The sequence below is a fragment of the Pectinophora gossypiella genome, unplaced genomic scaffold (genome assembly GCF_024362695.1).
Source record: "Pectinophora gossypiella unplaced genomic scaffold, ilPecGoss1.1 Pgos_63, whole genome shotgun sequence".
NCBI lineage: Eukaryota > Metazoa > Arthropoda > Insecta > Lepidoptera > Gelechiidae > Pectinophora > Pectinophora gossypiella.
In genome coordinates, this window is record NW_026063273.1 from 200196 (window position 1) to 228109 (window position 27914).

At 35.7% G+C, this 27914-nt stretch overlaps 3 long non-coding RNA genes across 4 annotated transcripts; 2 read left to right on the plus strand and 1 right to left on the minus strand.

The window, feature by feature from the left end:
- Positions 1–274: 274 nt before the first annotated feature.
- LOC126381574 (uncharacterized) lies at positions 275–1911 on the minus strand. The gene is made up of 3 exons (XR_007568877.1): positions 1690–1911; positions 1389–1618; positions 275–1174 (listed from the first exon to the last, which is right to left on the minus strand). It is a non-coding gene; the product is annotated as an uncharacterized LOC126381574 (long non-coding RNA).
- An 18469-nt stretch (positions 1912–20380) lies between these two features.
- Positions 20381–20967, plus strand: LOC126381576 (uncharacterized). Its single transcript, XR_007568880.1, has 3 exons — positions 20381–20524; positions 20610–20744; positions 20832–20967. It is a non-coding gene; the product is annotated as an uncharacterized LOC126381576 (long non-coding RNA).
- A 97-nt stretch (positions 20968–21064) lies between these two features.
- On the plus strand, positions 21065–23070 carry LOC126381575 (uncharacterized). Of its 2 annotated transcripts, XR_007568879.1 has the most exons (6): positions 21065–21184; positions 21286–21420; positions 22000–22126; positions 22258–22356; positions 22474–22613; positions 22746–23070. It is a non-coding gene; the product is annotated as an uncharacterized LOC126381575 (long non-coding RNA). The 2 variants fall into 2 exon arrangements; XR_007568878.1 differs by lacking the exon at positions 22258–22356 and having other exon boundaries at positions 22746–23063.
- The last annotated feature ends 4844 nt before the right edge of the window (positions 23071–27914 follow it).

Consider the following 27914-nt stretch of genomic DNA (forward strand, 5'->3'; position numbering starts at 1 on the left):
TTGGTACCTATAGATTCTGTAATTATATTTGTCTTGCATTTAGACCAATAAAGACCACCAAAGGATGTTTGATGTGAAAATCTGGTCCCAAGAGGTCAAAAATTAAATGTAACTAACAATTTTGATACCACAAAAAACATTGATTGTGAGATCCTATCAGTTGAAGTGGTGCTAAACGACGTGATTACTATTTTTATTTTTCAAAATAATTTTAAAAAGAAACAATTTTATTAAAAACATAATGAAAGATATATTTTTAGAAATAATTTGTTTTATTATATAATTCATACTCATACAAAATATTCCTACATTTAATTAAATAGTTGAAATAAAACAGCAACTTAACCATATATACTCTCGGCCTATGTGGTCCAGTGGCTAACGTTCCGGAGGTCCCAGGTTCAAGTCCCGGTGGGGACAAAACACAAAAATTTCTTTGTGATCCCTGATTCAGTTAGGACATTGCTGGCTGATCCAACGACATTGGCGGCTCAGCAATAACCCTGGTTGATGAGGTTGGTCATCCACTTCACAACCTACATGATAGAAGAAGAACAAGTACCTATTTATGATTTTTGAACAGACTTAATATGGTAACATATTAGTAAGTAGGTAGAGAATAAACTTAACAATAACATTAAAATATACACAGGTTTTTATCTATTTAATGATTTAATAATATAAATTATAATAATTATAAAGTGATATAAACTCATAGTTTACCAACATCTATGAACAAAAAAAACCCCCGACAAAACAAAAGTACTCAATTATTATGAAAAAAGGTGAAAAAAACCCTATAAAAAGCAAAAAAAAACTTATCCCACATACCTATGCTTGCAAGCAAACTGAGCGTGTAACATTCCTATCACACTTAACAAACATTTCTGATGACCTTGAAGACCTGAACCGATTTCTACCAAACATAGCTAAGAACACTCTCGACTAATATAACTTACAAACAAAAAAAAACCATATTAAAATTGGATCATCCGTTTGGGAGCTACGATGCTACAGATAGACACATATACACAATTTTGCGTCGGGGGTTAATAAATAGAACTATATACATTGCAACAACACACCTAACACAGCTTTTATGTTCACTAGATATTAATGCTTTTGAGGTGAGCTCATCCTGCAAACAATGCATACATGGGCATCCATCAGGCATCTGAAAGCAAACATGAATGTTTTTAATAGTATATTGCACAATATGCCCGATTGTATCAATATTATTTAATGTGTAGGAATGGAACTGAAACATTGCCAACAATAAATTAAAATTAGAACAATGTTTTAATCATAATTAAGGATTGCCTTATAACATTTATGATTGAAACACAATATTTTTCATGTACAACATAAAATACTTAATACTTTAATACCTATCTCGGAGATTGTTTTTCTATATAATACCACTCTTCACTTCTTTCCATAAGCCCATGGCCTGTGATTTTATCTTCGTGACTGCTTTCCCAAAGATATTCCACAACTTATACAGACATAATTGTTTCCAACTGTCCGATTGGAACATTCTTCAGGAAACTTGTTATTGTTGCTTACATCTCTTAGTATGAGTATGAGTTAGTATGACAAAGTCGATCAGCATTCACACCTATAAATAAATAACTATATAATAACAGTGTCATATATAATAACAATGTCATTTGATTGTATGTTACTTACATTGCAATTTATCAACGAACATTATCCACAAACTTTTTATCATATCAGCTCTATCCAAAACACACAATGGCTCTGGAAGTTTTTACAGTAGAATGTCGACGCTCTCGCACGGTGAACTTGTAAGCTACAAATTCTAACAAAGTAGCACAGGAAATTATCAAGAGAACTTCTCGGCAACGAGACCACAGAACGAGACCATAAGACCATTTTGTTTTGTTTAGTTTTTTTTTTGGTTATTTTGTACATAGGACAGGCAAAGGAAACATAACCCATACAGCCAAATACTATACTAGGTACGTTAAATTCGTTAAAAACAATAAACGTATTTTCATATTTTCAAATCGGTAAGCAATGGAATCCACAGGTTACGCAAATTATGTGTTATTATGTCATAATTATAGCCTCATCTTTTTTTCTTTTTGGAAATTTTTGGCCTGGTTACATAGATCTTTAGGTTTGTGATACGAATTAACTCAAAAGTCCGCATAAATTTTCGAGTTATGAAGCGGCTTCTTGGCACGAAGTGAAAATAGATAGTACCACTTTGTTTATTGAATGTTTATTTATTATTTATATTTATATAGGCTTTTCGGCGGGAAACGGGAACGGGACAGTTGCTTTCTTCATTGAGTAATCTAAATAATTAATACGAAGTGGTGTTTTGTGGTTAATGATCGCATTAAGTTAGTCGGAAGACATTCGCGAGTGTTATTATATTGGAGTATTCAATAAACAAAGTGTATCTGCCTATTTTCGCTTCGTGCCGGGAAGCCGCTTCATGACTCAAAAGTTTATGCGGACTTTTGAGTTAATTCGTTTGGGGTTCGGAGTAGGAGTCTACTCCGAGGGTGGGGGCTTAGGTTTCATCATCATCACCTTTCATCATTTCATTAATCATCAAGAAAAAAAATACGTAAGACATGGCTGTATGGGCATAGTTCCCTTTGCCATACCCTTCGGGGAAAAACAAAACAAAAAAAAAATTATATTTATATATTTTTCCGATATGATAACACTTAAGTTAAGTGAATGTTTTTCGATTACTTCTTCATTTCGTATTAAATATAAATAGATTATTCAATGAAGAAAACAACTTTCCCGCCAAAAAACAATGGAAAAATTAATGAAAATACTCAATATTCACTGCTTTTAATAAATTGTACTGAAGTAACAAAAAGCAATTAGATTTTATATTGCTTATTTATTAATTCTATCGACATCTATGCGACCGAGTCAAGAAAAAAGTACCTCAATATTTTTCGATATTGGCTGTTTGAATCTGCGTTGCCAGAATTTCTTTGTCTCATGGAAAAAAAAGTAAACTCAGTACCCAAACCGTTGGCGCGAAAAAGTGACAAGCGTTTTTTCACTTGTATTTCAAGATTCCAAAGGTAAGTTGATTTTGTTATTGATAATTTAACAATTATTTATAAATATATTTAGGTATATAATCTTTAAAATCGTAAAATAGTTAGCCATATAAACATAATTATTATAATTGTAAGATCTTTAACTATCTGTACTGATTTTCTCTTTTTCACATAATGAAAGTGAAACATTAAAAGGTAAGTACGTACCTACTTAAAGCTATAATTCTTATTTTATTGTCTATTAGATAAACACAAATAGTACAGAAGTGGTTTGTTTACAGATGAAGCGTTCAAGCGTCGAAATTCCATCGTGCTCTACAATGCGTCGCCGTCGCGTCGACGACGAGCCTGCTGCAACCTGCATCGGTGCCGGTAAGTATTTAGATTTTAACGAGTTTAATTCCAGTTTACCAAACGATCGATTGATTTTATGATGATAAAACTTTACTTAATAACAGGCAATAGGTACCTACTTACTTAAATCAATTGTATTGCCCCTACTTATGCTGTGTGACTAGAATAGGCGATAGTTAATTACTATTAATATTTTTTTAGATTATGTAAGTATGTTGGTAGGTATATGAAATAAGTTAATTAACCTATGATAAATTTAGATGAGATCATAACACTATAGATAATAATAATAAGATTGAATCCTTTTTGAATTATAACAATCCGAGTGTGATTCTGGTTTGACAGCAACCCATGTTGTAGCACAACAGTAACTTCACTCATTAGATGACCTGTAATAAGTAGGTCTGTAAAAAATTACCTATAGTACACACAAAAGTTAACCTATGACCGTAGTATTATTACTTATTCTATGCTATACTAATACCAGTCACTCTCTTAATATTCTGTGTGAAAAGTTAAACCTTCCTCTAAAATCGTGAAAAAGCCAACTAAATAATTATGTCTGTTTTATGTGTAGAAGAAGTAGCGTATTTTATCAAAAATTACAAGTTACTACAGATGGTTAAATACAACTATAACCAATCTTATAATAATATTATAAGATATTAACTGTCTAACTAAAAATTATAGAAATAAGTAGTAAGTAGGTAACAAAATTATTATAAAGTTACCTACTTAATTATATAATACAGCTATTTATAATAACAAAATTATATCAAACAAGTTATTAAGTAAGTATATAGATATAGAGATATCGAAGCTTTGAAGTATTTTATCTGAAAAAAAAGTTTGAATGCTATAATAACATTTGTCTACAATAAACTTATTTAAATGACTGTTAAAGGGCTTATGTAGGTTTGTCTATATTTTGAATATGGTAAGGGATATGGTATATATCTTGATGACCATGTGGTGGGGACTGAAGGAAACTAATCTAATTCAACCGACTTCAAAAAAAAGGTTATCAATTTGACCCATATGTATATTGTAATGTGTGTTAAATTTTCCATATACATGCCTGTATGTTTGTCCATGCATTTCGTAAAAACTACAAATCGTATTGCAATGCTTTTTTATTAAGTATCGTCCAACATAGAAAAGAATGTAAGTTTCATCAAAATTGGTTTAGAAATTTCCAACTTATGGTTGAAAAACAGTTAAAAATTAGGAACTTTGTGTTTCGACTATACTAATAGAAGCTTAGAGCTTAAGTAAGTATGGATACTAATGGTTTGAGAGTAAATTAAAGAAAATTGGAAAACGGTCAAGAGTGTGTCGGACACTACATACATTAAACAAATTATAAGACATTTTATAATATTTCAGTGTTTTGGTAACGATGGTCACTGGCGTATTAATATTATTAGGGACACTCGAGTTTATACAAATAAAAAGTAATTTCAAAATTTAGATTCTAATGTATTCAACTAAATATTATTTCTTACTATTTATTTGACAGATTTTGAAGTCCGTTTTATTTTTTTTAATTACTTTTTGTGACAGCTATAAAGTAATAAGCAAAATAAAGTAACAACTTTATAATTATTTTGTTTATTACTTTACAGCTATCTAAAGATATAGAAAACGCCGAATACAATGAGTGTCTAAAAATACCATACCTCCACAACCCTGATACAGTAAAAATATAATAAAGGTAGGCATATATACTATGTTATACTATATTTTATGTGTATATGTACCTAAGGTTCCGTCCACAGAAAATGTTAGTAAAGGAAAAATCTATGTATGTAAGTATGTATACGTATCATACGTAGATACACGTCTACCGCATAAGTACGAGCGAGACAGACCATTCTAACGTAGTATTATTCTTTATTTGATGCCTATAGCTTAAGTGAAGTTCAACTCGATCGTCTTATATCTAGATACTTGAATTTCGGCATCAGAATTTTCTTTTACTAACCTTTTCTGTGGACGGAACCTTCGGTGCGCGAGTCCAAATCGCACTTGCCTGGTTTTTTTTTAAATTTTGACAAATATACGTACCTACTTCACCTGTATTAGTCTGAAATAATCTCACACTATGATGCAACAAGATCAAAAGAAGAACAAAAACTGTGGTATTACGTTTTCCTGTTATTTTATATTAAATTTTCGAAATATTCCGTCAATAGAGTGCTGCATTGCGTACATACATAATATCTCGCCTATTTTCCATTGGGGTAGGCAGAGAACAGACTGTATAATCCTTTATTTAAGTAAAGTGCAGTGTAATAAATCGACATGTCTTCTAAATATTTTATAACGAGGGTTTGCGTTGCGTTACATCAATTGAGTTGAATGTTTGTATACCGGTACGGCACCCTCTCGGTGTCATTGGTCTTAAAGTCATTTTATTAGGTACCTGAATTAAATATTTATGTTACAATGATGTAATTTTCAATTGCTTAATATTTTATTAAAACTGTCAAAAGGTTACTAATGAGAACGTTGAGGAGTATGAGTGGGATAACTTTGAATGATAAAATAGTGTGTTAAGGGACTGTTGTAAAAGAAAATGTAGTGAAGAGAATTGACAAAAGGACGCTTAGATAGGTTGGACAAGGCCAAGATTTATTATACGGATGTAAGTGGTAAAATCCGAAGTGGATGGCCTAGGTGGTACATACCTCGATTAATTTCAGGATGTTTAAAGAAAAGCCACGGTCAAGAGTACTGGGAACCGGCGAGCATGCATAAATGAGTGTACTTTGATAAGAGTGGTAGAAGCGAAAGTGATGTGTCAGGATCGTAGTAAGTGGAATTGCGTGGCCGATCCCAACGGAAAATAGGCGTAATCTTAAGTATGTGTTTTTTCGAGAAAGTTGCTTAGCCATTTTCTATATTGTAAAGTCGGCGCCTCGTATTTTTTTTTCACTTCAGCCACAGCTACGATGGCAATGTTGTCGACTTAATTCATCGTCCTTTGATGTTCAACCACAATGTGTGCTCTACATGACCGTCGCGACTGAAATGATTATCGGCGGCGGCTTTGTGCGGCACGAACTGGCGGCACTGTGTGAAAGTGCTTAAACGAATGCCATTTTAACTACTTATTAAAAAAATCACCTACCTAGGTTTATTGATCCGACTGAAATTTTATATATATGCGTAGTTTTTTTTATATTAGGTAGGTAACTTAATTCTCATATAATAATTATTGCATTCCCTATAATAATATCGGTGAATAATTGTTTTATTAAAAAATAGATTGTTGGAGAATGATAATATTGATAATTGATATTTTAATTTAAGTACTTATGTAGGGTAAACTGCCTAATTATTAGAACCTTAAATGATTGGTACGGTCTAATCATTTTTCGGCACCGAATATATCAAAATGCTAGGAATATATCAAAATGTTCTTATTTTTTTTTTTCTTAATAGTCAGTAGGGGTGTCAATAATATGGTGTATTACCTTATCTATTAAATAAATTAATATCTAAAATTTACTGAATCCTTAGGTCTAACACACCAAGGCTCCGATATGTATGAAGGTAATAATTCGCAATGTACGGTTATCTCAGCATGCGCTTCAATTTATTCAGTGTTCCATAATCGCGCATCTTTCACTACTGCCGAAATTGATGAAATTTTAAGAATGGGGGATACACTTTACATGCAGTTAAAATATCTACTTCAGAGGGGTGTCAGTTATTTTATGCCAGATGAATTACCCAATGAGCTTCGCGTCGGGAATAACGTCGCACATATAGTTAGTATGGAGGACAACTGGATCATTTCTAATACATATCCTACAACTCCCGCGAATAAAGACATAGGTTTATTAACGTTAAAGAATATACTGGACAATAGAGTGTTTTTTAATACTAATGACTATACTGTCGATTCGCAATTCGCTTATAATGTGAACAACTCGAATCACAACGACAGTACCGATAGCATATTGTTTACGGGTCAGGGTTATACTTTTAGTTTTTGGCGGTTTAATGGTGAATATTATTTCTTTAACAGCCATGCAGTTAACAGCAACAACATTAATATAGGAACGGGTAAGCCAGAAGATGGTCCTTACGTAGCACGTTTATTTAAATGTAATTCAACCGAAGCGCTAGCCAAACTTTTGCTCGCGAATGAAGTTTACGACGGATCCGAATACTCATTAACCCGATTAAGAGTATTAAATGACGACCTTATATGGCAAAACGAAGCGCAGGTTAGTTCCGAAACGTCACAATCCATTTTAGTAGATTTAATATCATCACCATTACTGAATGAGAATCAACTTTAGATTCGATTTTGATGAACTATCAATCAACCCTGGCCCCGCTTAAAACCTCTGTGCAAAATTTTGATATTAGTAAATTGGAAGTTGATTCAAATCCGGTAGCTGTATATAACACTACAAGTGATATAAAACTGACAATTTTAAAACCAGTTGTCCTATTAGAAAGAATCAGTAATCAAGACGAAAGCCAATGCGTTAAAAATAAAGGTGGCCGACCCAAAAAACAGACACGCGGACCGAAACCAAGTAAAGAAAACGCGCATCGCGAAGCTGTCAGGAAATACACAACGAAAAACCCCGCTGTTAATCGCAAGGCAGTTCAACAGTATAGTGAACGCAATCCAGATATTCACCGCGAGGCCGTTCAACGGTACAACGAACGCAATCCAGACATTAACCGCGAGGCCGTTCAACGTTATAACGAGAACAACCCAGACGTTCATCGCGCGGCCGTTCAACGTTATAACGAGAACAACCCAGACGTTCATCGCGCGGCCGTTCAACGTTATAACGAGAACAACCCAGACGTTCATCGCGCGGCCGTTCAACGTTATAACGAGAACAACCCAGACGTTCATCGCGCGGCCGTTCAACGTTATAACGAGAACAACCCAGACGTTCATCGCGCGGCCGTTCAACGTTATAACGAGAACAACCCAGACGTTCATCGCGCGGCCGTTCAACGTTATAACGAGAACAACCCAGACATTCATCGCGCGGCCGTTCAACGTTATTACGAGCTCCACCCCGAAATTAACAAAAAAGCAGCACAAAGATATACAGAAAATTGTCGTAACATAGAAACACCGCTGAGATATTCAAAAAATTTAATAGGTGAAAAACAGGGGCATGAACTCAGTACTATTCGATTATATAATTTAAAAAATACGTCGCTTTTGTCTGAGCTAACATATAGATGTCCAAGATGTAATGCTCCATTGTTCGAAGAAGAGAAATCTCGTCGGCAATGGTGTTGTCATTCAGGAGAATATAACGTTCAGAATTTTCTCCCATTAAACGAAGAATTTTATTCAAATTCAGCTTTTTTAAATAGACCACGCGCTTACAATAATATTTTTGCATTTTCGGCATTAGGTGTTTCCCATGGTTAACATCATCCAGAAGGTATATCTTTTCTAAAAATTCAAGGACGTATTTACCACCGTATATTTGATTTGTCTTACAATGAAAGTCCTAATAATATTAATTTTTACATAAATGACAGTAGCGAAAGAGAGAGTTTAGCTGGCGAATTAAGTTTAGATAAAACGGTAGTTCGAATGATTACAGGGTTCATGCACACAGTTAATCCATACATAAAATGTATTAGAAGGTTAAGTTTAGAGGTATCATCAGAAGCTTTCTTGAAGTTCGAAAGAACTACACGTACGACTCACGGTAACATCCTCGGAGATCAACCTATTGGTCAAGAAATTGCTGCAATTATTAGTACAGACCGCGAAGAATTTTCTCCACGCTGTATTGTAGTCAAAAAGATAGCAGACGGTAGGCCTCGAACAATAGATATAATGGATTCCTTATACGAGACTTTCCAGTATCCTATCTTATATCCTCACGGAAATACTGGTTGGCATCCAGATATGAGAGATAATAAGGGCAATAAGCTTAATCAGGTTAAATATGTCCGTTGTTTACTTTTATCAGAATCGCGATTTAGCATATTTGGTCGGTTATCTGAAGAGTGGTTAGTCGATATGTTTTGTAGAGTTTTAGAAGAACGCTTGCGGTTTTTGAAAATAGCCAAACAAAACAACAAAACAGGCTAAGAGTAGCTCCACTCCAAGAATTAATTAATGACGAGTTTATTTTAGGAGAAGGTGGAGTAGAACCTGGTAAAATTTATTTACCTAGCTCATTCACAGGGGGTCCACGATACATGAAAAAGAAATACCTGGATGCTATAGCAATGGTAAACAGGTTAGGTCCACCATCCTATTTTTTAACTTTAACATGTAACCCCAACTGGCCTGAAATAAAAAATTCAACATTATCAGGTCGATCAAAAGACCCCCTTACTTGTGCTCGAGTTTTCAACTTAAACTCGGAGAGTTATTAAAAGATTTAAAATCGGGTAAATGGTTCGGAAAAATTGTTTATATAATGCATGTTATAGAGTTCCAAAAAAGAGGACTACCACATGCGCATATTGCTTTTAGAGTGGAAGGTGGTGGACCAGTAGAAAGTCTGGATATTGATAAGTTTGTTCGCGCTACCATACCCGATCCAGCACAAACTTTATTATACAACGTTGTCATGGATCACATGATACACGGTCCATGCGGCCCTCCTTACCGAACTAATTTGCCGTGTTGGAATAGTGAGAAAAAAAACTGTTTAAAATATTTTCCAAAAAAGAAACACCAGTCACCTTCAGTGACGATAGAGGTTTTATACATTTACGTCGCAATAGTAAAAATCAGGCGATTATTAAATATCGCGGCAGAGACGTAATAGTTAATGATTTGTGGGTCGTTCCTTATAATCCTGCTCTTCTCCTAAAATATGATGCTCACATCAATTTAGAAGTGTCCACACAGCGTGCTATAATTAAGTATTTATTTAAATATATGACAAAAGGACCTGATGACGCCCGTATTGCCGTTGTTGATGAAGAACATCGTGAGGATGAAATCGAACAATATGTCACTAAGCGATATATTAGTTCTAGCGAAGCAGCGTGGCGTGTTCTCGAATTTGATATTGTAGCTAGGAACCCTACGGTAAAACTGTTAACAGTACATTTGCCCGATCAAAATTCGGTATTTTTTAAGCCTGGCCACGCGAACGAGGCAGTTAATAATGCAGGTTCAGATCTTTTAGACTATTTCAGTAGGCCTTTAACTGAGGAGTTTGATCGGGTATCATACTTAGACTTTTTTGAAAATTATAACATTCATGCGAAAGATCCATGTTTAAAGACAGTTCAGGCGGTGCAAATGCAAAACGGCAAATTTCTTACGCGGAGAATGCGGGGTGAGCTCGTCGCGCGTCTATTTTGGGTCGCGCCGAACAGAGGTGAACAGTTCTTTTTAAGACTTCTTTTAAGTGTTTACCCTTGTCGTAGTTTCGCGGATTTACTTCAAATTGGAGGTCCAAATTGCACAACTTTTCTAGAAGCTGCCAAATTCGTAGGACTTGAGGACGACGCAGTCGAATATGAACGGGCTATGGAAGAAGCTTACACTTTTTTAACCGGACCACGACTTCGTAGCTTTTTTGTAACGCTGGCTGTTAATGGTGCCTCAGTGGCGTCACTGTGGAACACGTATAAACGTCAATTGGCCGAAGATTTCCTTTTCAGGGTGCCAGATGACGAAGAAAACGCGTTTAACATGTGCCTCATTCAAATAGATAGAATGCTACGCAGACACGGAACTTCGTTAATAGAACAAGGTTTGCCGGAAGTAGTTTATAGGTCAACGGAGTTGGATAGGGAACGCACTGAATATGATTTAGATAGTTTGAAATCATACGTAGAAGAGTGGTTGCCACAGTTATCTCCCGATCAACGTGCCGTATTCGATTACGTGGAAAAGCTTTTCGTTGATAGTGTTTACCGAGAATCCAACAACTGTGCGATTTTTATCGATGGTCCCGCCGGCACCGGGAAAACGCTTTTATTGAAGGTCATAACTGCATACATCCGCGGTACCCTTAAAGGTATAGTTTTAACCTGTGCATCGTCTGCAATTGCTGCTCAAAATTACACAAACGGAATGACGGCTCATTCCTTGTTTAGATTTCCTTTACATCTATTAGATGATAGCGGATACTGGAACATCTCAAATGGTACTCAAAGAGCTGAATTGATTTATAATTCTAATCTCATTGTGTATGATGAGGCGCCGATGGCTCATAAATACCTTATAAATTTATTAAATAGATCATTACAGGATTTGATGAGGTCAGACAAAATTTTTGGTTCTAAAATAATTATTTTTGCAGGAGATTTTCGTCAAATTCCTCCTGTAGTCCCAGAAGCACGAACGAATTTTGATATATTAAACGCGTCACTAAAAACTTCACCTATTTGGAAACAATTGAAAAAATTTAGTTTGGTAACTTCACAGAGATGTAAGGATGACGCACAGTATGCAGAATTTCTTTTAAAACTGGGTTCAAATTTATTACCTACTCTTAGGTTAGAAACAAATAATAATGATTTGCAATTAGTCGAACTTGAATCCATTGATTATGTTACTGAATTAGAAGATTTAATTGATTTTGTATTCCCAGAAGTTACCCTTACTGAGCCAGGCGTATGCTCCTTCAGAGCGATTCTATGCACCCGTAACGATGCAGTTAGAGAAATTAATGCCGTTATTTTAGACAAACTACCAGGAGAAGTATTACATTTTTATGCCATAGACAAAGTTTTAAGCGACAACGCTGATCAAGTATATTTTAGTCCCGAATTTTTACATACACTTCGACCACAAGGTGTTCCAGATTTCGACTTACAATTAAAATTAGAATGTGTTTGTGTAATCACGCGTAATCTTAGTTTCGCGGACGGCTTAGTAAATGGCACCAAAGTAATAGTTGTTGAAACATCTCCATATATTATTAAAGTTCGGAAACAAGGTGAACTAGGAGATTATTTGATCCCTCGAATTCTTTTTAAAGCGCCTATAGAACATAACAGCCCTTACGAGATGTGTCGCCGTCAATTCCCATTGCAGGTGTGTTATGCAATGACTATTCACAAGAGCCAGGGTCAAACGATTAGTCGCGTTGGGGTCGATCTTAGATCTGATATGTTTAGTCACGGTCAACTGTATGTAGCTTTAGGTCGCGTTCGCGAAAGACGTGACATAAAAGTACTACTACCCAGGCACCGAATCGAAAATGACCAACCTTTCTCGAATAACGTTATCATATCAGAACTTTTAAGTTTAACGTAACTTTATTTAGGGTGGCACTTCTTGAAAAGACTGAACAGTTCATCTCTGTTATTAAGCTTATTGGGTTTTTTTAGATCGGTTAAATCATGTGCTGAAATTATCGTTTATTGCGAATTTTTAATTATTATTTATATTCATTCTATCTTGTTTTTTCTTCTTTTCGTATAATTTAACGATAGAACTGACTTTAACAAGCTTGCACTCGATTTGATAATGGTTACATTGAATTTCAAAGCTAGGTTTACCATTTTATTAGTCACAATCACTGAATTAAAATGTGTGTTAATCAATTGGCAATGTGTGCATGCCCTTCCCAGCCGTTAACGCTGTGGAGGCTCATCTTTAGGGGACGAGAGAACGGGCGTGAAGGGAACTGGCAGGATGAACACTTGGCTGCGGGTGCGACCGGTGCATGGGAGTGAAGTGGAGCTGGCTGGAAGATGGAGGCAGGTATCACTCGATTGCTTTAGCTGAGTTCCACTCAGATCAAGTAAGCTGTCATATGGATGAATGTCGCAGGTTGGAATGATCCGGAGTAGAACTGTCGGTGTCGTTCCCATCGTCGTAGGCATTTTCGGTGGATTTTGTAGGTCGATCAACAATGGTTGCGTGAGTTTTAGCTGTCAAGCTGCTATGCCGTGCTAGCCGATTCTTGCGATCTGGGATACAAGGGATGGACGTATCCTGTGGAATGATCGTGTCAGTGAAGGTTTGAATGTCGCTTAGGACTGGAAAGGAGGGAGTACGGAAACTGTAATCAGTATTCTGGATCTTGCTGTACATGGACAATGTTTAGTTTAGGTGTATTAAAGTGGTAATTGTTCGAAGTTATTTGAAAAGAATTCTGTTTCAGTGTTTAAGCGCTAAAACTGTTTGTTTTTTGTGAGCAAACGTATGATTTATTGATGTTCATTTTTTACTTTATAACGCTAACGCCTTACAAATAATATTGTTACCAAATTTAAGTGCGTATATAAACAATAAATTAATACTAAAATATTTCGATGAAGACACCAATAATGTTTATTGATACATTTTTCTACTAAGTGCTACTTTATCAACTTAAAGCAATAAGTTATGCAGTAATTATACTTCTACAAGTATATTTAAACAAATCATCATTCAAAAGCATTTTACCCAATACCTAACTTACATTAAGTAAAATTAATCTTTGTCATTATAGTCACTTATTTTTTTATCATTCACTAAGCAGTAACCAAAATATATTTACTAAAATAATAAAAAAAAAATACGATATTCATGGTAAGTTGGATTAGCTACTTTATAACACAAACGACTTGATATTTTCATGCATTAATTCAGGAAAATAAAATTGTATAATGAAAAATAAGTTTTTATAACCGATTAAATTTGTGTAATGTGTAGTGTATACATTTTAATGTATTTAACATTTGCAAATTATATTGATTTGTAAAAAATATAAGTTCCATTAAAATTGTACTAAAGAATATTTTATACTAGCGTATATTAGTAACTTAAGTTAGAATTAAGTAAACAAAAAATATACGCCTTAAATAATAAATATAAGGAAGAAAGGAAACTACCCGGATGCCTGTTTACTCATCATCAAGGAAACTTTAAGAAATAACATTACTACAAATGTCTGCTCGAGGAAATATTCAAAAACTTAAACAAATGCCAAGCTGGAAATCGATTAATGAGTACACATAAACGCTACATAGTGAAACTCGTGTGTCATGTAATGGAACGGACAGAATAAAGAATATGTGTTATGGTACGTTGAATCAGTACAGTAAAATATTATACATTAGCATTCAATGGTGTATGAATGGTCATCGTCATTGTGTCAGCAAAGACGCTTCATCAATTGCACAGATTTGTGGCTACAAATATATAAATGAAAAGTATTATTTAGAACATTATTTATTGTGTTGTGGAATAAAATAGGTCAATAATTACCTGTATCCGGCAGTGACGAACAATTTCATTCATAAACATGGGTAAATATGACGACTGTCAGATGGGCTAAACATGAAAAAAGTCCTTAAACCAAATCCCATTGTTTCGCTATTGTGTTTGAAAATCTAAGCCGCAGGAGGATATTAAGTACGATCATGCTTTACCTTTAATGGTGTATGTAAAAATAATAAAGCCTATAATCAACAATGAATGTTCTATACCATTCTAAGCAAATTCAAAAACAAATTTGATCATGTTAATTTCTGGCCTCCCACAAGCGGGTCTCACCAGTATTGACAGAAGAATGATCACTCATCGATACAAAAACATACATAAAGTAATTAATACATGTATACAGGCTAAATAAAGTGAAATTGCTAGAAAATACCTACTACTTGGAAAAACAATAATTGGAGAAGAAAGCACTACCTAACAACGTGAAACTTTGATATTCAAATTTTCAAATCAAATATGGCTAAAACAAAAAAAAATACTTAAAAATTTAAAGGTAAAAGAAAACACCTTTAGTTAAAAAAATAGAAAGCGAGTCATATTTTATATATTCTGGTAAAATTGTTTAGTTTTAAATGTTACCAAATACACCAAATGTTATTAGAAATGAAAGTAACTGCATATAGTTTAATTCATATGTGTACAGTCATAACCAACATACTACCTACGTTTTATTTTTTAAGTCTACATTCGTTATTTATTTACTTATAATGACGCAAATAACAAACAACTATGCTTGTTATTAATTTGCATACACCTACAGTAAATCCAACTTACCATGAATATACAATGATAATATAATATACATAGTAAGTGCAGAATAAAAACTTAGGGATTACATGGTTTTATGTTTTCCGGTGGATCTGGTTAGAGCTATGTCACGCTAAATAGTATTCTTTGCATTTCTTCTTACATTACTTTTCAATAGAACACTGTTTCGCATGAGACGGTTCCTCAAAAAACATAATATCGTGTATGAGCTAAACTAAAACTTAGGTTTTATATGGTTTATGTTTTCCAGTGGATCTGGTTAGAGCTATGTCACGCTAAATTGTGTTCTTTGCTTTTCTTCTTGCAATACTTTTCAATAGAACACTGTTTCGCATGAGACGGTTCCTCAAAAAACATAATATCGTGTATGAACTAAACAAAAACTTAGGGTTTTACATGGTTTTATGTTTTCCAGTGGATCTGGTTAGAGCTATGTCACGCTAAATGGTGTTTTTTGCATTTCTTTTTACAATACTTTTCAATATAACACTGTTTCGCATGAGACGGTTCCTCAAAAACCATAATATCGTGTATGAGCTAAACTAAAACTTAGGGTTTTACATGGTTTTATATTTTCCAGTGGATCTGGTTAGAGCTATGTCACGCTAAATTGTGTTCTTTGCATTTCTCCTTACAATACTTTTCAATAGAACACTGTTTCGCATGAGACGGTTCCTCAAAAAACATAATATCGTGTATGAACTAAACAAAAACTTAGGGTTTTACATGGTTTTATGTTTTCCAGTGGATCTGGTTAGAGCTATGTCACGCTAAATGGTGTTTTTTGCATTTCTTTTTACAATACTTTTCAATATAACACTGTTTCGCATGAGACGGTTCCTCAAAAAACATAATATCGTGTATGAGCTAAACTAAAACTTAGGGTTTTACATGGTTTTATGTTTTCCAGTGGATCTGGTTAGAGCTATGTCACGCTAAATTGTGTTCTTTGCATTTCTTCTTACAATACTTTTCAATAGAACACTGTTTCGCATGACACGGTTCCTCAAAAAACATAATATCGTGTATGAGCTAAACAAAAACTTAGGGTTTTACATGGTTTTATGTTTTCCAGTGGATCTGGTTAGAGCTATGTCACGCTAAATTGTGTTCTTTGCGTTTCTTCTTGCAATACTTTTCAATAGAACACTGTTTCGCATGAGACGGTTCCTCAAAAAACATAATATCGTGTATGAACTAAACAAAAACTTAGGGTTTTACATGGTTTTATGTTTTCCAGTGGATCTGGTTAGAGCTATGTCACGCTAAATTGTGTTCTTTGCGTTTCTTCTTGCAATACTTTTCAATAGAACACTGTTTCGCATGAGACGGTTCCTCAAAAAACATAATATCGTGTATGAGCTAAACTAAAACTTAGGTTTTATATGGTTTTTTTTTCCAGTGGATCTGGTTAGAGCTATGTCACGCTAAATTGTGTTCTTTGCTTTTCTTCTTGCAATACTTTTCAATAGAACACTGTTTCGCATGAGACGGTTCCTCAAAAAACATAATATCGTGTATGAACTAAACAAAAACTTAGGGTTTTACATGGTTTTATGTTTTCCAGTGGATCTGGTTAGAGCTATGTCACGCTAAATGGTGTTTTTTGCATTTCTTTTTACAATACTTTTCAATATAACACTGTTTCGCATGAGACGGTTCCTCAAAAAACATAATATCGTGTATGAGCTAAACTAAAACTTAGGGTTTTACATGGTTTTATATTTTCCAGTGGATCTGGTTAGAGCTATGTCACGCTAAATTGTGTTCTTTGCATTTCTCCTTACAATACTTTTCAATAGAACACTGTTTCGCATGAGACGGTTCCTCAAAAAACATAATATCGTGTATGAACTAAACAAAAACTTAGGGTTTTACATGGTTTTATGTTTTCCAGTGGATCTGGTTAGAGCTATGTCACGCTAAATGGTGTTTTTTGCATTTCTTTTTACAATACTTTTCAATATAACACTGTTTCGCATGAGACGGTTCCTCAAAAAACATAATATCGTGTATGAGCTAAACTAAAACTTAGGGTTTTACATGGTTTTATGTTTTCCAGTGGATCTGGTTAGAGCTATGTCACGCTAAATTGTGTTCTTTGCATTTCTTCTTACAATACTTTTCAATAGAACACTGTTTCGCATGACACGGTTCCTCAAAAAACATAATATCGTGTATGAGCTAAACAAAAACTTAGGGTTTTACATGGTTTTATGTTTTCCAGTGGATCTGGTTAGAGCTATGTCACGCTAAATTGTGTTCTTTGCGTTTCTTCTTGCAATACTTTTCAATAGAACACTGTTTCGCATGAGACGGTTCCTCAAAAAACATAATATCGTGTATGAACTAAACAAAAACTTAGGGTTTTACATGGTTTTATGTTTTCCAGTGGATCTGGTTAGAGCTATGTCACGCTAAATGGTGTTTTTGCATTTCTTCTTACAATACTTTTCAATAGAACACTGTTTCGCATGAGACGGTTCCTCAAAAAACATAATATCGTGTATGAGCTAAACAAAAACTTAGGTTTTATAAGGTATTATTATGTTTTCCAGTGGATCTGGTTAGAGCTATGTCACGCTAAATTGTGTTCTTTGCATTTCTTCTTACAATACTTTTCAATAGAACACTGTTTCGCATGACACGGTTCCTAAAAAAACATAATATCGTGTATGATCTAAAAAAAAACTTAGGGTTTTACATGGTTTTATGTTTTCCAGTGGATCTGGTTAGAGCTATGTCACGCTAAATTGTGTTCTTTGCGTTTCTTCTTGCAATACTTTTCAATAGAACACTGTTTCGCATGAGACGGTTCCTCAAAAAACATAATATCGTGTATGAGCTAAACAAAAACTTAGGTTTTACATGGTTTTATGTTTTCCAGTGGATCTGGTTAGAGCTATGTCACGCTAAATGGTGTTTTTTGCATTTCTTTTTACAATACTTTTCAATAGAACACTGTTTCGCATGAGACGGTTCCTCAAAAAACATAATATCGTGTATGAGCTAAACTAAAACTTAGGGTTTTACATGGTTTTATGTTTTCCAGTGGATCTGGTTAGAGCTATGTCACGCTAAATTGTGTTCTTTGCATTTCTTCTTACAATACTTTTCAATAGAACACTGTTTCGCATGAGACGGTTCCTCAAAAAACATAATATCGTGTATGAGCTAAACTAAAACTTAGGGTTTTACATGGTTTTATGTTTTCCAGTGGATCTGGTTAGAGCTATGTCACGCTAAATGGTGTTCTTTGCATTTCTTCTTACAATACTTTTCAATAGAACACTGTTTCGCATGAGACGGTTCCTCAAAAAACATAATATCGTGTATGAGCTAAACAAAAACTTAGGTTTTATATGGTTTTATGTTTTCCAGTGGATCTGGTTAGAGCTATGTCACGCTAAATGGTGTTTTTTGCATTTCTTCTTACAATACTTTTCAATAGAACACTGTTTCGCATGACACGGTTCCTCAAAAAACATAATATCGTGTATGAGCTAAACAAAAACTTAGGTTTTATATGGTTTTATGTTTTCCAGTGGATCTGGTTAGAGCTATGTCACGCTAAATGGTGTTTTTGCATTTCTTCTTACAATACTTTTCAATAGAACACTGTTTCGCATGACACGGTTCCTCAAAAAACATAATATCGTGTATGAGCTAAACAAAAACTTAGGTTTTATATGGTTTTATATTTTCCAGTGGATCTGGTTAGAGCCATGTCACGCTAAATAGCATTTTTGTCATTTCTTCTTTCCATCCTTTATATTATATTAAATAATATTTCATACGGTATTATTTCGTTCTTTAATTTAATGTGTTTTTAGTGCTTCTGAATGTGATTTTGTTTTAAATACTTAGCTTATTAGCATTCATCAGTATCCAAGAATTCATACCACTGCTAATCAATAAACAAACAACGGTCTTAGCGTTTAAATACCGAAAAAACACCTGCCTGTTCATTTATTACTTGTTTTATTAAACAGGAATTTGCATATCGATCGTTTTCAATTAACTTCGAACAGTTACAACTACACGTAAACTGAGCATGTAGTCTATCTACAGCAAGATCGTGACCGCTGACTGCAGCTCTCCTTCTCCCTCCATTTCACTCCCAACCGACATTTTCACCTTTGCTGATATGATTACTCCACAGGATACCTCCATCCCCTGCATACCTGGTCGCTAGATTCGGCTGGCACGTCATATCGGTTTGACAGCCAACTCACGTAACTATTGTTGATCGATCCACAGTCCACTGAAGTGCCTACGATGAAGGGAACAACATGGACAGTTCTACTCCGAATTACTCCAACCCATGCGATGTTCATCCATGCGACAACCCACCTGATCTGAGTGGAACTTAACTGAAGCAAGAGAGTGATGCCTAATTCCATCTGCCAACTAGCTCCACTTCTCTCCCGTGCACCAGTCGCACCCACACCGACGTGTTCATCTTGCCAGTTTTCCTCACACCCGTCCACTTGTCTCTTGAAGATTGGCGTCCACAACACCAACGGTTGGTTAGGTCATGCAAGCATTGTTACAATTGATAAAAACACATATTTTCATTTAGTGAATGTGATAACCTGTACTAATAATTTGGTCAACTTAGCGATGATAACTCAATGTAAGTATTAACAAACTCGGTACGTGTTTGTTATTGTCAATAATATCTTTAAATTATACAACTCGCTTATGTTTGACAATTACTGAGTAATTGCTTTGCTTATTGCATGCTAATTGCTGAAAATTGCTTTTTATTTTAAATTCCTTAGCTAAAAATTGCTTTTCTTTCACATTTCTCTGCTTATTGAATGACTATTGCTAACTCATTAGATAGAACCTACTTCTCATATAAGTAGGTGGATGCGGCCTCGATTAGCGGGGGAACCACATGAAAAAAAGCGAGCTACTGGGTGTACCTCCTGGGTAGTTTGGAAATCACCTAATATATATATGTATATATTTATAAATAAAAGTTAATATATATAAATTAACATTAATTTTTTTAACAGGAAATGCACAATGCTAAAAACTGCGTAGGAGATTTTAATACAATAGTACTACCAAGCCTGATGTTGGCCGCTATTTCAATGAATGCAGCAGTGTCACAGCTAGCAATCAAAAGTAACAAGATATTGAGGTACGTTAAATGACGATCACGACCACTTTGGCAAATACGTATCGCTATAGACTAAGGAAAAAAATAATATATATTTTATTTACAGGAAATGCAGATGGCAATAAACTGTGTAGGAGTTCATGATTGCAATAGAATAAAATCGACCAAGCCTGAAGTCAGCAGCCCCTTCAATGAATGCAGCAGTGTGACAGCCAGCAATCAAAAGTTACAAGATATCGAGGTACGTTTCATGACGACCACGACTATTTTGGCAAAAACGTATCGCTATAGACTAAGGAAAAAAAATTAATATATATTTTATTTACAGGAAATGCAGATGGCAATAAACTGTGTAGGAGTTTATGATTGCAATAGAATAAAATCGACCAAGCCTGAAGTCAGCAGCCCCTTCAATGAATGCAGCAGTGTGACAGCCAACAATCAAAAGTTACAAGATATCGAGGTACGTTTCATGACGACCACGACTATTTTGGCAAAAGCGTATCGCTATCGACTAAGGAAAATAAATTATATATTTTATTTACAGGAAATGCAGAAGGCAAAAACTGCGTAGGAGATCATTAATACAAAAGTATTATATAAACCAAACCTGATGTTGCCAGCTCCTTCAATGAATGCAGCAGTGTGACAGCCAGCAATCAAAAGTAACAAGATATCGAGGTACGTTACATGACGACCACAACTATTTTGGCAAAAACGTATTGCTATCGACTAAGGAAAATAAATTACATATAATATTTAATTATATATTTTATTTACAGGAAATGCAGAAGGCAAAAAACTGCATAGGAGATCATTAATACAATAGTATTATATAAACCAAGCCTGATGTTGGCCGCTCATTCAAAGAATGCAGCAGTGTGACAGCCAGCAATCAAAAGTAACAAGATGTCGAGGTACGTTACATGACGATCACGACCACTTTGACATAAACGTATCGCTATAGACTAAGGAAAAAAAATGTAATATACAGGGTGTTAGTGACATCGTAACGAAAACTTTGAGGGATGATGGAGACCATGATTATGAGATGATATCAAGTGGAATTTTCCGTCGCAAAAGTATGGAACAGAAAATAACTTAAAAAAAAACAAAAATTTTCATGAATTTTCCGACTGAAAATTCCACTTGATTTCAACTCAGAATTATGGTCTGAATCATCCTCCTCAGTATTTGTTACGGTGTCACTAACACCCTTACCTACTTGTATGGCTACAGTATGTACTTGTGCGGGGTGTAAGTGACATCGTACCGAATACAGAGGGGGATGATTCACCTGATTATTCTGAGTTAATATCAAGTGGAATTTTTCATCGCAAAAGTATAGAATTGAAAATAATTTAAAATAACTAAAAAAAAAATCATGAATTTTGCGACGGAAAATTCCACTTGATATGAACTCAGAATCATGGTCTGAATCATCCCCATCAGTATTCGTTACAATGTCACTAACACCCTGTATATTTTATTCACAGGAAATGCAGAGTGCAATAAACTTTGTAGGAGATTATGATTGCAATAGAATAAAATCGACCAAGCCTGAAGTTCTTCAATGCACGCAGCAGTGTGACAGCCAGCAATCAAAAGTTACAAGATATCGAGGTACGTTACATGACGACCACGACTATTTTGGCAAAGACGTATCGCTATCGACCAAGGAAAAGAAATTATATATAATATTTAATTATATATAATATTTAATATGTATTTTATTTATGCAATAAACTTTGTAGGAGATTATGATTGCAATAAAATAAAATCGACCAAGCCTGAAGTTCTTCAATGCACGCAGCAGTGTGACAGCCAGCAATCAAAAGTTACAAGATATCGAGGTACGTTACATGACGACCACGACTATTTTGGCAAAGACGTATCGCTATCGACCAAGGAAAAGAAATTATATATAATATTTAATTATATATAATATTTAATATGTATTTTATTTATAGGAAATGCAGAAGGCAAAAAACTGCGTAGGAGATTATTAATACAATAGTATTATATCAACCAAGCCTGATGTCGGTAGCTTCTTCAATGAATGCAGCAGTGTGACAGCCAGCAATCAATAGTGATAGTGACAAGAATCTAGGTACGTTACATGACGACCACGACCACTTTGGCAAAAACGTATCGCTATCGACTAAGAAAAGGATATTATATCTATACGTTATTATAAATATACGTTATTATAAATAAATTAATATTATTTTATTTTTAACAGGAAATACAGAAGGCAAAGAAGCAGATGTCATCAAAGAAGATCTTTGTTCCTGCAATGTTTCCGCAGACGATACATCCAACAGAGCGAAGTGGAAGGAAAAGACTCGGAAAAAAGACCCCACCACCATATGGGAACAATGCAAGGGAGAGAGAGAGAATATAATTTTATATTTTTATTTTTTGATAACATAAAATAAACCAACAATATCCTACACATTTTTTTTATTTCTTTTTGTGTCTGTCTTAATAGTTATTACAAATCTGTGATGCGAAACAAACTATACGAAAACGTCAATCCACGTACAACGCCCGCGAAGCTGCTTTAGCAGCGAGCGCACTTAGCACCATCTAGTTATAATATATATAGCTACAAACCCACTGACTGACTCACTCACTGACTCACTGACAGGGTTGTTCTCCCAGAAGGAGCGTCGGGTGGTGAAAATGATGTATGGGGGGTGTGATCGGGACCTCCCGGTGAGTATGGGAAAACTTCCAGATCATGGAAAACTGCTCCGCATCAGGGAGACACCCTACGGCCTGGCAAAACTATCGCACCGGGGACAATTATTTTTTCACAGAACCTATTTAAATCTTGGTCAAATTCGATCGTGAGTGGAAAAAAATCAAAATGGCGGAAAAACAAGATGGCCGCCATACAAAATTTTGTTTTTTCAGAAAATGTCTCGGGAGCAAAAGCAATGTATGGGAGCGTAATCGGAAGGTCATGTTGAGTATGTAAATACTTCTTGATCTTCGGAAACTGCTCCGCATCAGGGAGACACCCTACGCCTGGAAAAACTATCACACCTGGAACTATTCTTTTTCCACAAGACCTATTTAAATCTTGGTCAAATTTTATACCCGGTCAAAAAAACAAAATGGCGGAAAATCAAGATGGCTGCCATACAAATTTTTAGTTTTTCCTAAAAATGCCTCGGGGGTAAAAATGATGTAAAGGAATGTGATCGGAACGTCATGTCGAGTATGAAAATACGTCTGGGTTTTCGATAGCTGCTCCGCATCAGGGAGACACCCTACGACCTGGCAAAACTATCGCACCTGGAACTTTTTTGTTTTCACGAAACCTATTTAAATCTTGGTCAAATTTTATCGCCGGTGAAAAAAAAAAATCAAAATGGCGGAAAAACAAGATGGGCGCTGTACAAAATTTTGTTTTTCCAGAAAATGTTTCGGAAGTAAAAGTGATGTATAGGGGTGTGATCGGAACGTCATCTCGGAAAACTGCTCCGCATCAGGGAGACACCCTTCGGCCTGGCAAAACTATAGCAGCTAGAACTTTTTGATTTCACGAGACCTATTTTTGTCTTGGTCAAATTCTATCGCGTTAAAAAATTGGCGGGAAAACAAGACACGCGAGCAGCTTGCTGCGAGCGAACCACGCGACATCTAGTTATAATATATATAGCTACAAACCCACTGACTGACTCACTCACTGACTCACTGACAGGGTTGTTCTCCCAGAAGGAGCGTCGGGTGGTGAAAATGATGTATGGGGGGTGTGATCGGGACCTCCCGGTGAGTATGGGAAAACTTCCAGATCATGGAAAACTGCTCCGCATCAGGGAGACACCCTACAGTCTTGCGCAACTATTATACCTAGATCAATTATTTTTTCGCAAAACCTATTTAAATCTTGATCAAATTCTATCGTGGGTGAAAAAAAAATCAAAATGGCGGAAAAACAAGATGGCCGCCATACAAAATTTCGTTTTTCCAGAAAATGTCTCGGGGGTAAAAAGTGTATATGGGATTGTAATCCAAGTGTCTTGTCGAGTACGGAAATGTTCTCAATCTTCGAAAACTGCTCCGCATCAGGGAGACACCCTACGGCCTGGCAAAACTATAAAACCTAGAGCAATATTTTTTCACGAAACCTATTTAAATCTTGGTCAAATTCAATCCCCGGTGAAAAAAAACCAAAATGGCGGAAAAACAAGATGGCCGCCATACGAAATTTTCGTTTTTTCCCGAAAATGCCTCGGGGGTAAAAATGATGTATGAGGAATGTGATCGAAACATCATGTTGAGTTTGGAAATACTTCCCGACCTTCAAAAACTGCTCCGCATCAGGGAGACACCCTACGGCCTGGCAAAACTATCGCACCTGGAACTTTTTGTTTTCACGAAGCCTATTAAAGTCTTGGTCAAATTTTATCGCCAGTGAAAAAAAAACAAAATGGCCGAAAACAAGATGGCCGCCATACAATTTTTGTTTTTCCAGAAAATGTCTCAGAGGTAAAAATGATGTATTGGGGTGTGATTGGAACATCATCTTGGAAAACTGCTCCGCATCAGGGGTCACCCTACGGCCTGGCAAAACTATAGCTCCTAGAACTTTTTTGATTTCACGAGACCTATTCAAGTCTTGGTCAAATTCTATCGCGGTAAAAAAAATGGCGGGAAACAAGACACGCGAGCAGCTTGCTGCGAGCGAACCACGCGACATCTAGTTATAATATATATAGCTACAAACCCACTGACTGACTGACTCACTGACTGACTCACTGACAGGGTTGTTCTCCCAGAAGGAGCGTCGGGGGTAAAAATGATGTATGGGGGTGTGATCAGGACCTCCCGTTGAGTATGGGAAAAATCCCAGATCTTGGAAAACTGCTCCGCATCAGGAGACACCCTACGGTCTGGCGCAACTATTATTCCTAGATCAATTATTTTTTCGCAAAACCTATTTAAATCTTGGTCAAATTCTATTGTCGGTGAAAAAAAATCAAAATGGCCGAAAAAACAAGATGGCCGCCATACAAATTTCGTTTTTCCAGAAAATGTCTCGGAGGTAAAAATGATGTATAGGAATGTAATCGGAGTGTCAAGTTGGATATTGAAATACTACTCGATTTTTGAAATCTGCTCCGCATCAGGGAGACACCCTACGGCCTGGCGAAACTATCGCACCTGGAACGATTATTTTTTCACAAAACCTATTTAAATCCTGGTCAAATCCAATCCTTACTGAAAAAAAACCAAAATGGCGGAAAAACAAGATGGCCGCCATACAAAATTTTCGTTTTTCCCGAAAATGCCTCGGTGGTAAAAATGATGTATGAGGAATGTGATCGAAACATCATGTTGAGTATGGAAATACTTTTCGATCTTCGAAAGCTGCTCCGCATCAGGGAGACACCCTACAGCCTGGCGAAACTCACACCTGGAACTTTTTTGTTTTCACGAAGCCTATTAAAGTCTTGGTCAATTTTATCGCCAGTGAAAAAAAAAACAAAATGGCCGAAAAACAAGATGGCCGCCATATAAATTTTTGTTTTTCAGAAAATGTCTCGGGTGTAAAAAATATGTATAGGGGTGTGAACGGAACGTCATCTTGGAAAACTGCTCCGCATCAGGGAGACACCCTACGGCCTGGCAAAACTATAGCACCTAGAACTTTTTTGATTTCACGATACCTATTCAAGTCTTGGTCAAATTCTATCGCGGTAAAAAAAATGGCGGGAAAACAAGACACGCGAGCAGCTTGCTGCGAGCGAACCACGCGACATCTAGTTATATTATATATAGCTGGAGACCCACTGACTGACTGACTGACTGACTGACTGACTCACTGACATAATTGTTCTCCCAGAAGGAGCGTCGGGGGGTCAAAATGAGTATGGGGGGTGTGATCGGGACCTCCCGGTGAGTATGGGAAAAATCCCAAATCTTGGAAAACTGCTCCGCATCAGGGAGACGCCCTACAGTCTGGCGCAACTATTATACCTGGATCATTTTTTTTTTTCGCAAAACCTATTTAAATCTTGGTCAAATTCTATTGTGGGTGAAAAAAAATCAAAAGGCGGAAAAACAAGATGGCCGCCATACAAAATTTAGTTTTTCCGGAAAATGTCTCAAGGGTAAAAATTGTGTATGGGAGTGTAATCGGAGTGTCTTGTGAGTATGGAGACACTTCTCTTTCTTCAAATCTGCTCCGCATCAGGGAGACACCCTACGGCCTGGCAAAACTATCGCACCTGGAACGATTATTTTTTCACAGAACCTATTTAAATCTTAATCAAATTCTATCGTGAGTGAAAAAAAATCAAAATGGCGGAAAAACAAGATGGCCGCCATACAAATTTTTAGTTTTTCCTGAAATTGCCTCTGGATAAAAATTATGTATGAGGTTTTGATCGGAACGTCATGTAGTAAGTTACGGGTATACTTCCAGGTTTTCGAAAACTGCTCCGCATCAGGGATACACCCTACGGCCTGGCGAAATTATCGCATCTGGAACTTTTTGTTTTCACGAAACCTATTTTAAATCTTAGTCAAATTTAATCGCCAGTGAAAAAAAAACAAAATGGCCGAAAAACAAGATGGCCGCCATACAAAATTTTGTTTTTCCAGAAAATGTGTCAGAGCTAAAATTGATGTAAGGGGTGTGATCGGAACGTCATCTTGGAAAACTGCTCCGCATCAGGGAGACACCCTACGGCCTGGCAAACTATTGCACCTAGAACTTTTTTGATTTCACGAGACCTATTTTAGTCTTGGTCAAATTCTATCGCGGTAAAAAAATGGCGGGAAAACAAGACACGCGAGCAGCTTGCTGCGAGCGAACCACGCGACATATCTAGTTATTAGTATAAAGTTTCATCCAGTTGAGGAAAATAATATTCGATACCGTTACAGGTGTTACGTGACGGGATTAGGAAAAAAATCGTATTCAATTCAAATTCAAATTCAATCAAATTCAAAAATATCTTTATTCAGTAGGTAACATAGTTACACTTTGAATCGTCAATTTTACATAACGAACGTCTCATCCGCCTAAAACTACTGCAGCTTCACAACCTGTATAGCCGGGGAAAAGAAGCTGCAAGAAAAACCTCGGCACAGGGCCCTAGACGTTCTTTAAAAAAAAAAACATAAAATATTGGTATACAATTGAGTAATTTAGCTGCCTAATATCAGTTCTCAGACAGTTAATCCCATGCATTCATATCTTCTAAATAATCACTAACTTATAATAACCTTTTTGTAAAGTTTTTGTTTAACTACTGTCTTAAAACAGTTGAAAGGCAAATTCTGAATGTCAAATGGGAATCTTATTGTAAAAACGTATACATTGCCCCTTAAAAGATTTAGTAATCTTATGTAATCGACTGACTTGTAAAGCAAGTTTATTTTTGTTCCTGGT